The sequence below is a fragment of the Podarcis pityusensis genome (genome assembly GCF_964106645.2).
Source record: "Podarcis pityusensis genome assembly, chromosome: 15".
NCBI classification, from domain to species: Eukaryota; Metazoa; Chordata; class Lepidosauria; order Squamata; family Lacertidae; genus Podarcis; species Podarcis pityusensis.
This window is the reverse complement of record NC_138040.1, coordinates 35668982-35677603: the sequence shown is the minus strand read 5'-3', so window position 1 is coordinate 35677603 and position 8622 is coordinate 35668982. Positions and strand designations below refer to the sequence as shown.

The following is an 8622-nucleotide window of genomic DNA, read 5'->3' as shown; positions in this document are numbered from 1 at the left end:
GCCTCCCTAGAATAAAGCCTGTTCTTCTACACTTTGGTTCTCATGTCTTCAGGTAAGTGCATTTTGTCAGAGTGAGCTCCAACTTGACAACTTGAAGAAGAACCTGGAAACCTTCTGAATCCAGTCAGTTTCAGTTGTGCAAAAATTGAAATGGCTCGGCTGACAAAGAATAGCACTGAGAGAATCAACATCGGAATGAATTTGGAAAGTTTATGACCGCCTTCCCCCTGAGGAATCTTCTTGGCTTTGGCATGGATATAAAGAAGGATGAACTCTGCTTGGATGTCCACTGAGGAATTGCTGAGCTGCTGTTGATGTTCCTTTTTGAAGTAATTGAGACAGGTCTCCTTTTGTATAGGAACAGTTCTGTTTATAGTGTAAATAACAACCACATTCACGTGTCTGTCATTTTAAGCCATGGATTTAACGTGTGTGTGTTTATTTTAAACTTGGTCATTCTGGATGAATAGTGACTTATATTGCTAGCTGTTTATCACATTTGAGAAACAGCTTTAATTATGGCTTCATTGTTTTCTGCTAAGATAAAGCTACACATGACTCCTAATTTATTCTGCTACGAGTTCAAGTACATCCATTATCTGAATGTCATGCTCCCAAGTCCTTTTAAGTAAGACTTCATGTTTTGGACTAGCTACATGTATACAGAAGAGTGCAAAATACTTTGATCATAGTACCGTATTTTTCGCCCTATAGGACGCACTTTTTCCCCTCCAAAAATGAAGGGGAAATCTGGGTGTGTCCTATGGGGCGAATGGAGGCTTTTGCTGAAGCTTGGAGAGCGAGAGGGGTCGGTGCGCACCGACCCCTCTCGCTCTCCAGGCTTCAGGAAGACATCCGCAGCCTAGGCAGCCCTGCGGGAGTTCCCGCTGGGCTGTCTAGGCTGCGAATAGCAGCCTGGTTCCCGGAGCGCCGGGCGCGCTGAAAGCAGAGCGCCGGGCGCTTCGGGAACACATTCACAACCTAGGCAGCCCTGCGGGAGTTCCCGCAGGGATGTCTAGCCTGCGGATAGCAGCCTGCCGCCCGGCGGGCAGGGCGCCCTGAAGCAGAGCGCCCCTCGCGCCAGGCAGACATCCGCAGCGTGGGGAGCCCTGCAGGAGTTCCCCGCGGGGCTCCCCACGCTGCGGATAGCAGCCTGCCGCCCGGCGCGAGGAGCGCCATGAAGCAGAGCGCCCCGCACGCCAGGCAGACAACCGCAGCGTGGGGAGCCCTGCAGGAGTTCCCCGCAGGGCTCCCCACGCTGCGGATAGCAGCCTGCCGCCCGGCACGAAAGGTGCCCTGAAGCAGAGCGCCCCTCGCGCCGGGCAGACATCCGCAGCGTGGGGAGCCCTGCAGGAGTTCCCCGCAGGGCTCCCCGCGCTGCGGATAGCAGCCTGCCGCCCGGCGCGAGGGGCGCCCTGAAGCAGAGCACCCCTCGCGCCGGGCAGACATCGGCCAGCCCCACAAGCTCGGGGGACAGCAGGGAGGCGCAGCGCCGCCATCCCGCTGTTCCTCGACCTGGTTCGGTTTCCCTGACCTGGTTTTGGGGGGGAAATAAAGGAAAAAATTTTTTCCTTTATTTCCCCCCCAAAAAACTAGGTGCGTCCTATGAGACGGAGCTTCCTATGGGACGAAAAATACGGTACATACCCAGTAGAAATTAATGCATGCCAATAATGGAATGGGAGGTCTTAAATAGTTTCTAGAATCTGATGCAGAATCTGCTATCACATACCTTTTTCTGTCCATGCTGTGGAGAGCAACTGACAGCATAGAATGTTTTTTAAAAAATAATTACCCAGGGAAGACACACATGCTAGCTTGTTGTTTCAGTGTACTTAAATATTGATATGTTTGAGAAAGCATCTGACTTCATTTCAGCAAATTTATATTATGCCGAACCATCAATGAACATTCATTCCCTCTTTGCGTATTTAACAGTGAACACCAATGAACTGGTATAAATAATCTATGACATGCAGCTTTAAAGCGTGGCAGTGTTCATGGTTTCATGTAAACATATTTCACTCCCACAGCTGCCTTCAAGTGGGGAACCAGCTTGGTGCCCTTTTTCTGTCAATGCTGTGCAAATAATTTGTTAGCTGTTCATCAGTAGCCCCATGTGACGCGAGTGATATAGTATGAGACCGAAACAAGGAAACAAATGCTAAATTACTTGACGTGTGTAGTTGCAACTGGACTGTTTGACCTTGGTCTCTGCTATTTGCAGTTGGCTGTTCTGTGCTTAGTGCAGTGGCGCAGCATGGGGGAGTGCCAGAGGAGCCATGGCCCCGGGCATGGATTTTTGAGGGTGTGTGTAGCAAATGCCCGCAGCGTGTCCCAGCCCGGTGCTCCTCTCCCAACATTGGAGGAACCAATGCTTGTGGAGAGGAGCTGCCGCTCAGAGCTGGTATCACGGCGGTGGACTCCGTTTGTGCTCTCCCCCTGGGCACGCCCATGTACATGTGCACATGTCCCCAGTGGCCTGGAGACACTCCACCACTGGCTTAGTGTTACCAGCACTTTTTAGTTTGCATTATGGGTTGGTTTTAAAAATTGTATGTTCTGTTTTCACATTAGATGGTAGTATTAGATTATAAAAAGCTAAGCACCCTCTGTGTAAGACAGACAGAACATTCTTCTGTTAACTAGTTTGTCTATAGAGACTTGCTTGGTAGCCTTTGTTAAAAATCTCCTCTAGATGTTAGCTTTCTTAAATTACACAGATGTCTTATTTGCTCTTTTTCTATTAAAACATAAATATACCAGATATATCCTACTATATGGATATCTAGGCAAGTAAGCTATAATAAGCTCATTAGATTTATCTATCAGGGCATGGCAGTGAGGTGATTTACTAATATTTATGGTAGCTTGCTTTCTGGATTCCCTAAATACCAAAGAAGGTCAATCGCAAGTCTGAGATTCATAGCTAAACCTGTTTCTGAAGCTCTGTAATCCTTATCTCTACTGGAACTGGTTTCTTTCATGAATTTGGAAGAAATGCACTTCTGAGGCCCATCTGCTGAACATACCCATAGGAAAGAACCTTTCTACTGCAGGGTTGTACACATTGCAGCATAATGACATTGTATTGGTGTGTGCCCTGACCTTTGAGCTGCTATGAGTTCACCGCTCAAGATGCTTTCAACACCTAGGAATTCTAAACTTTTATCGGGGAAAGTAGTCCATGTCTCTTGAGATAACATGTAATGAAATCCAGTTGCCTGTCTGAAGGTCAAAGAGTGCTTGCATACAGAACCGGAACTGCTGGCTTACTGTAGAACTAGCTATGACAGGACAGTTGCCAAGGCAATGGCACAGTATAATCTGGGTTCGCATAAGGCCAGATTGGAGGTAGATCAAGAACAAGTACTAGAACAACTTAAATGGTGTATGGGATACAGAGAGCTAGAAAGTAGTTCAGAGCAAGGCAAAACACAACTATAATTAGTCTAATAGTTTCACAGCTGAGCTCCTTTTCAGCTAATCCATACTGCATTGCAGCCACTGGTAACAGAATCCTGGTAAGCTAAACTAATTTAAACCACAACAACAAGTTACTATTACTGCAGGAAACTGGTACAGAACTATTCTGAGTGTGAAAGTAATACAGGTGTTTTAAACACCCTTGTGTCCATGTCTGGAAAGTATATATGTGCACTTTTATGCATTACTTCTGGTGCAATTGGTGCAGGAATCTTTAGCAGCAGTGCATAATGTGTTGAACTGTCCTGTTCATATATAATTTAAATGTTGGTGAACGAAAGAAGTACTCACTGTTTTCAAAAGCTGTATATGAATTCCCAGCTTTGTTTTAAAAAGATTTCTGGTAAAGCAACCATTCTGTAGTTTCATCATAGTTTAGACTAGTGAGTGATGATTAACTGTTGCATAGCCAATATTTCTGCACAGTGAAGTTTTTCTGAAAGTTGTTGTTGTTATTTATTATTATTAGTAGTAGTAGTAGTACCCCACCCATCTGGCTGAGTTTCCCCAGCCACTCTGGGTGGCTCCCAATCGAGTGTTAAAAACAATACAGCAACACATATATAACTTATCTAGGCTGTCTGACTTCCAGTTTGTGTAGATTCTTAGCAGAAAAAAACATTTATGTTGAGTTTGTTAGATGTGCTGAGTTCCTTTTATGATGTGCATCTCCAGCAAGTGCCTATGTCTCAAAATTTTGCAGTAATTTAAACTTCTACAAGCTCCTACGGGGATCTGGTTTCAAGTGTCATCTCATTATGAACATACTTCACACCTGGTACAGACATCTGTAATTCCAGTTGAGCAATGAACGTTGTGACGATGGTGGTTGTGACTATGAGTAAGAACTGTAAAGGATACTGCATGGTGTTTTATTTTATGAACTTATAGATATGTGGGTGGGTGGGTTACAAAGTGAAAACCATAAAATGGAGGGTAGAATACAAATAATGAAAATTATACTGTTGATAAAAATCCAGAATCAAATTAGTAAAACAAAATATTGAGCCCTGTAAGCTAAAGTGCTTATGCAGGCATTCTGTCAGTTTCTTTGGCAGATGGGAGGAGAAGAGACTGCAGTGTCAGTGCAAAAGAGAAAGTTGCTATGCTGGCAGATCACATCACCCTACAACAAGAGTATGATCTTTATACAGGCATAATTGTTAAATGGAGGTTGGGGAGCCTGTCCCCACTTTGTTTGTTTTTTAAGGCAGTGAAGATGTGGGCTAAGGGGGTGAACATGCATTCCTTAGATAATAGTTATCTATCTATAAATATTTCATATACAATAACTTTCTTGAAATGTCAGAACAATTGCTCTGAGGTAGAGGGTAAAAGGTAAAGGTACCCCTGACCATTAGGTCCAGCCATGGACGACTCTGGGGTTGCGGCGCTCATCTCACTTTACAGGCTGAGGGAGCCGGCATTTGTCCGCAGACAGTTTTTCCAGGTCATGTGGCCAGCATGACTAAGCCGCTTCTGGCGAACCAGAGCAGCGCACAGAAATGCCATTTACCTTCCCGCCAGATCAGTACCTATTTATCTACTTGCACTTTGACGTGCTTTCGAACTGCTAGGTGGGCAGGAGCTGGGACCGAACAACAGGAGCTCACCTCGTCGCAGGGATTCGAACCGCCGACCTTTTGATCGGCAAGCCCTAGGCTCTGTGGTCTTTAGACCACAGCGCCACCCGCATCCCATGAGGTAAAGGGTAGCTTTGCATTATTGCATTAGGGATCAGATAGCAAATAGTAAGCTTGCAGTTTAACTTTTTGTGTTTAAAATCTAATATAAATTTATGAGAATATTCACTGAAATAACCACTTAATTAGCCATACATACTGCACCTACCATGAGAAGAAAGAAACAAGAATAAGTGGTGTCAAAATAATTGAGGCAGATGCAAATAAATTGATACTTCTTGGCTTTGTTGTACTCCAGTGAAGAAGAAATTAAGAGTGAATTAGAGGCCACCCACTGAAAACTTTGCCATGCATGTGGCAGAGAGCCCCTTTTTTAAAATGCTCACATTCTTCCATATCGGTTACTTCAGATGTATGATGGGTTATTTTTACTTATTGGATTTTTCAGGGTAAGGACAGGATTCATCTAATAAGCCCCCCCCCCCGTGGGAGCCCTGTGGAAATTGCCTTTGAGGGGGTTGGGAGAAATCCCAAAATAAAGTGCAGGAGAAGTAGAGAGAGGATTGTTGTGTCTGGCAAGCTGAAATGCTGGCTGGGCTCATTAGATGAATCTTGCCCATTAGTTTGTAAATTTAAAAGAGGGTGCCCACAAACCTGCGGGAAAAAATCACACAAATCTTGGAATACCTCATTAGTGTTAAAGATATCACTTTATTAATTAAATTGGTTTACTTTTCCAGGTACTAGCTTAAAAATCAAATTGATATTATGTTTTGGAACAACAGCTCTCAAGACAATTTTACAACCTTACATCGTTTTTTAATTCTTTAATTTAAGACTAGATGGATGTTTGCTTTTGTTTCCTTTTATTCTTATTATAATATAATATTAAAAATCAAAGGATCTCTGTTTCTCCTACAGAATATTGTGTGTGTCGGTTGGGGTGGGGAGTGAGGGATTAGAAGATGAAAGTGAGCAGATTAGCCTGTTGGCCTTGACAATTTATAGTAAATAGTGTGGGAATAGGGACCTAGGGTAGGATGGGTGTGCACAAGAAAAAGAGATAAAGTTCAATCTTTTTATAAATATTGTTACTGCTAAGAAGATGACAGGTGAAACACCATCCAAGTGCATAGGGAACAAGTGAGGAAAACAGTGGGAGTGTAGGTAGAACAGCCATAACAGTTTATTGCTGTTGGTACTGTATTGCCTTTGACACACAGTTATAGACACAGACACTAATGGAGAGATGCCTTTGGTTCCCTCATTCACATGCAACTCCCAGCCATCTGGCTGTGACAGCACCTGAGGGATACCTGTGTGAAAACTTGAAGAACAGCAACAGGATGTGGAGTAGCTAGGGACTATGCTTCCTTGCTACTTGAGGCAAAACATTGGCAAGCCAGGTTCATTTTCTATAAACAGCAGGACTCTGCAAAGGTATGTTTTTCTGCAGATTTGTGGATGCCAAGCTTCCTTGCAACACTAAAACCAAATGTGTCAGAATTTAGCAAGGACCTCCAAATTGGAGGAGTGGGGAGATTTTGGGCTAAAGACTACCCTTCTCGGAAACCTTTCTCTCCCTTAGCAATGAAGTGCTTGGGTGAATCTCCCTCACTACCACTACAGGCCTTGAACAGCCCTATGTAAAATCATAGAATTGTAGAGTTGGAAAGGGTGATGAGGGTCATCTAGTCCAACCCCCTGCAATGCAGGAGTCTTTCGACCAATGTGGGGCTCAAACCCACGACCCTAGTATTAAGAGTCTCACGCTGTGATGACTGAGCTATCTTGCTGGAGCCCTGTTAGGAAATAAACCACAACATTTTTTTAAGGTTCTCCACTTGTACAGTGGTACCTCGGGTTACATACGCTTCAGGTTACATACACTTCAGGTTACAGACTCTGCTAACCCAGAAATAGTGCTTCAGGTTAAGAACTTTGCTTCAGGATGAGAACAGAAATCGTGCTCCGGCGCGGCGGCTACAGCGGGAAGCCCCATTAGCTAAAGTGGTGCTTCAGGTTAAGAACAGTTTCAGGTTAAGAACAGATCTCCGGAATGAATTAAGTACTTAACCTGAGGTACCACTGTATTCTAAGTAGCAGTTACATGGTATCTATAGTGCCTAATTATTGCATCACACTTTTTATTTTCTTGTAAACCTTAACGAAAGCCTAAAATGTAGATTGGTATTATTACAATATTCCTGTATTATAGATGGGAGCAAAGGCTAAGTAAAAGTGGCTTGACTTAAATACCTAGAAGAAATTAAATTTGAGCCAGCCACTCATGCTGTACCAGCTGAAAACATGCTGTACTGTATAGATCTTGTGACTTCGGTAATTGACACATTTGGTAAGGACATGCTATGCTTAAATACTGTTGTTAACACTTTTTTTTCTCCCTAGCTTTGGTAGGTGGAGGGATGTTCTCTGGAATTCTAATGATGGGTTAAGTGTGCAGGTTACAAACTCATTTGAGACTTGTGACAACTGGGTGGAGAAGTGAATCAGTTCCTTTTTTATTTTTAGGTCACTGAAAAGGGAAGCACTGAATAATGTCTTAATGAATAGTTGAGCCTTAACCTGTTTTATATGCAGCATCTCACAGCTAATGGTTGGCAGTCACCTCTACTTATTCATCAAATAGCATGGATAGGACAGTCTCTAGAATTTAGTCTGACCTGAAAAGAACTTTAGATACCATTTGCTGGTGCTATTTCCTTCAGGCTGAAGTCACAAAGTTAAATATTAACTATAATGGCTAATATTACAGGTTATTGCTATACTGAAGAGTTGTTACATCCCTTAGAGATTTAAGGTGTGTTTTTTTCTAGAAATCAGATAAACCATATCTCAGACATTGCCATTGTTTCCTAACTAGCAACAGATAAGGCTCAATTCCAAATTACTGAATGGAAAAGACTGTATTCTTTTGGTTTCTTACCTACTGCTCTCATGGGCACATGCATGTGTATGCATACTTTGTGTTTGCTTGCCCGCCTTTTTCCTGGAAAATGGTAACTGAGTCAAGACGTTGCTTTTGCATTTGCTTTTTGCTCATTAGAAGATCTGGGGCAACCCAGGACATTGAAAAGAATGGTATGTGGTCTCATCATAAGAGCAACTGATGACCAAACTATATATTGCATGAAACATTTTACCAGAACATCTGATTTTTTTTTTGTTTACATAAAAGTAGCAATGATGGGTCTAAAATCGATCAGAGAAATTGTGCTATTTAACTATTTCTTTCCATATCATTTTCCTGATCTAAATTCTACAACACAAAACTGCAATGCTCTGTTTATTGAAGTTCACAATTTGAATATCATTTTGGCAATGTGCATAGTAGTAGGAAAATATTTGACATGGTAGAAAAACATACTAAGTTCGAAGAGGTAATTCTCACTCTAAAAAATTACTTTATTCTTTTTTTAGTCATGGGACATATTCTTTCGCAATGCCAATGCTGGAGCTGCTCCAGGTACTG

General features: G+C 42.8%; 1 long non-coding RNA gene across 1 annotated transcript; it reads left to right on the top strand.

The window, feature by feature from the left end:
* Positions 1-1000: 1000 nt before the first annotated feature.
* On the top strand, positions 1001-4349 carry LOC308463924. The gene is made up of 2 exons (XR_013979829.1): positions 1001-1117; positions 1308-4349. It is a non-coding gene; the product is annotated as an uncharacterized lncRNA (long non-coding RNA).
* The last annotated feature ends 4273 nt before the right edge of the window (positions 4350-8622 follow it).